Here is a 2,735-nt window from a genome sequence, read left to right as displayed (position 1 = left end):
ACTCTTACAGAGTATATTTCTCTCTCTGCTTACATCAATATATAGAGTGTACTACCTGTATAAACTGCATTTCCCAGCAGCATTGTAGTTGTCTCAAATGCATCACATACAGAACACTCAGCCCAAAGGTTTTTGTGTAAACCACAAGCGTTAGAGCGTGACCCTGGTCCTTGGTGCGGTTTATTTAAAGAACAGCACAAGGTTTGAGAAGCAGCTAGCAAATTCGTATGTGCAAAAAATTTGTTTTTTTTTTTGGAATGCGCACGTGATTTTACATCACGTGATTATGACACTCCTTTAAATAACACACTTAGCCGGCAAGAAATGTTTCCCGGTGTAACAGCAGACTCCTGATTTACTCGAGCGCAAGGAACTTGACTGGCCCCTTGCTGTAGGTGAGTTATGATACGATACAACGGTGCATTTGGCACAAGTTATTTAAACAATTCCATCCGCTTATTTGACAACGCGTGGAATCTCTGGCTTAGCAAGTCACTGCATGAGACTCTTCAGAACTATGAAGGCAGTGGGCTATTATATATGCATCTACCTCGTAGCATGTTCATAGCTGGAATTCGGGGTTTTGGTAATCAATCGTGATGCCTTGAAAACACGTGATAGACTTCAGAGCCCATAAGTCACTGGGTTACCTGATCTGCGTATATTTATTTAGCACGCAACAACTCAATAGCTGTAATCCACGACTCCTTATAAACATGAGTAAGAACACATTTTGGTGCTCTACCCATGTTTTGTACGTAGCTTTAAATTCCATGTTGCGTAATTCAAATGGCTCAACAAGATTAATGCAACTTTAAGCAGAACGTGTGCATAATTATAATAGGTTCTGGCACTTTATATGGATGGAAAATCACTAATTAAATAGAAACAAATTAAGAATTAGAATTTACTTAGTGTAATGAGCCCTGACCGATTCTTTTACTTCCTACAGCTGCTGCTCATCCATACTAACAGATGAAAGTGCCCGCAGTATGAATACAGCACCACCGTGAACTAAGCTGAGTGGAGTTTCTTGTCTTCACCAGTTCGTCACAAGTTTAACCACTAAAGGTATTTTTAACCAGTTAGTGTTACTAAATGACAAATATTCAAGTGACTAAGTAGCGCATAGCCAATACTGGCGCCTTATTGATGACTGTATGTATTTTTACAGATACAGTGCATGATAATAAACGGAATGCGCGGCATCTGTTTAGGAGCCGGATGAAAATGCCGATTAAAGTTACCATACACGTCCCAAAGAAATTGAGAAACACTCAGGTTAGTCCAAGAAACTACGGTTTCAGCACTGTCAGTTACCACCGTTTTTAGTTTTGGCTGATAAAATGCTCTTAGTAAAACACCTTTTTTATGTATTCCATTTTAGATGTTCTATTAATGGGAAAGTATCTATTACTGAAAACAACAAAATTGTCTCTGTCCTGAAGACGGCCACTATTACCATCAGAACCAACGGCACCAGAGAGAGTTCCGTATGAGTCAGAAAGGCCGAAACATATGTCGACTTGCTAATAGGAACTTTTTCACTTTCTTGATTCCTATCTCTCACTTTCAGTAAATTGCAAAAGGGCAGCTGGCGCGTATCAAGCAACTCGCAGTTACCCTACACCAACATAGGTAAATTAGAACAGAGTGGTTAAGAATCAAAACACAGAAGTAGATCACCCGCTCTGCTCAAAAAACCTTTGAGGCATACATTACAGTTGGGAGACTCCAATATATTTGACTCTTCCCTGAAATTATATGTGTCCATGCTTGCAGTAATACACACTGTTTTTCCCGTTACCTTTCTCCATGTAATCTGGCATCTCGAAAGGTCTGGTCGGTTTACACCATTTAGATTGTAAGTGACTAGCACAGTTTGTTTTCTAGATCTAGGCGCTTGAATGCCCTTTTTATTTTAGGCATGTGTTGTCTGCACAATAAAAATAAAAATAAAATATTTTTGTAAATTACGCGTGGTATGAGTAATTTTAAAATTACATGAGATTACCTTGGATTTAACCTGGTGTGACTCAGGGTCTTAAGGTAGGAGAAGGCGACCTATTATCCTTTGCTTTCAGCGTAAGAGATAGGACAGGCATTACGTTTTGTTAGTATAGGCCATTTTAATTTGACGGATACTAACTAGGACTGTGTTTTCTTTATTATTTGATGGTAGAGACTACTCCCATCTTAGCTATAGGGCAAAGTTCGAGTTTATCCAAACCCTGAGAGTTGAATAAAGGTTTTACAAATTGTACATTTTATGTCAATGTCATACTTGTGATACCATGCCTCCCTTACAGTGTCTATGGTGATGATCCCATCCTGGTCCTTGGCTCTGCCCAGGGGACAATCCTGGGCTTTTTACTCCTCATCTTGCCCTTACTCCTGTTCCTTTTGCTCCTATTTTCACTCCCACTCATGCTCCTCCTGTACATCATTTCCCTTCTCCTCCTTCAAGATATTCCTTTCTCTCTTCCTTGCTCTCTTCTATCACTACTTATTTCCAGCTTTTTTGTTTCTCAGTAACACCAGCTCTGGTGAATACTGCCTGCTCCCCCACAAAGCTAGTGGACACTGGCTGCCTTCCATACTGTTAGCAATATGCTGATTAGTGAATACAGGCTCTGACCCCTTTATGCCTCTAGGTGAGAAGAGTTTCCGACTGGTTTAGTTTCTGTGTTCACCATGTTGGGATCAGGCAAGCAAAATGTAATTGCTGCTTCATG

At 40.1% G+C, this 2,735-nt stretch overlaps 1 long non-coding RNA gene across 1 annotated transcript; it reads left to right on the top strand.

The window, feature by feature from the left end:
• Nucleotides 1–305: 305 nt before the first annotated feature.
• LOC138569093 (uncharacterized) lies at nucleotides 306–1,907 on the top strand. Its single transcript, XR_011303121.1, has 4 exons — nucleotides 306–395; nucleotides 953–1,071; nucleotides 1,175–1,281; nucleotides 1,388–1,907. It is a non-coding gene; the product is annotated as an uncharacterized lncRNA (long non-coding RNA).
• Nucleotides 1,908–2,735: the final 828 nt, after the last annotated feature.

Source organism: Ambystoma mexicanum, chromosome 2q, assembly GCF_040938575.1.
Source record: "Ambystoma mexicanum isolate Mex_15411 chromosome 2q, UKY_AmexF1_1, whole genome shotgun sequence".
NCBI classification, from domain to species: domain Eukaryota; kingdom Metazoa; phylum Chordata; class Amphibia; order Caudata; family Ambystomatidae; genus Ambystoma; species Ambystoma mexicanum.
This window is presented reverse-complemented; position numbering and strand designations above follow the sequence as displayed.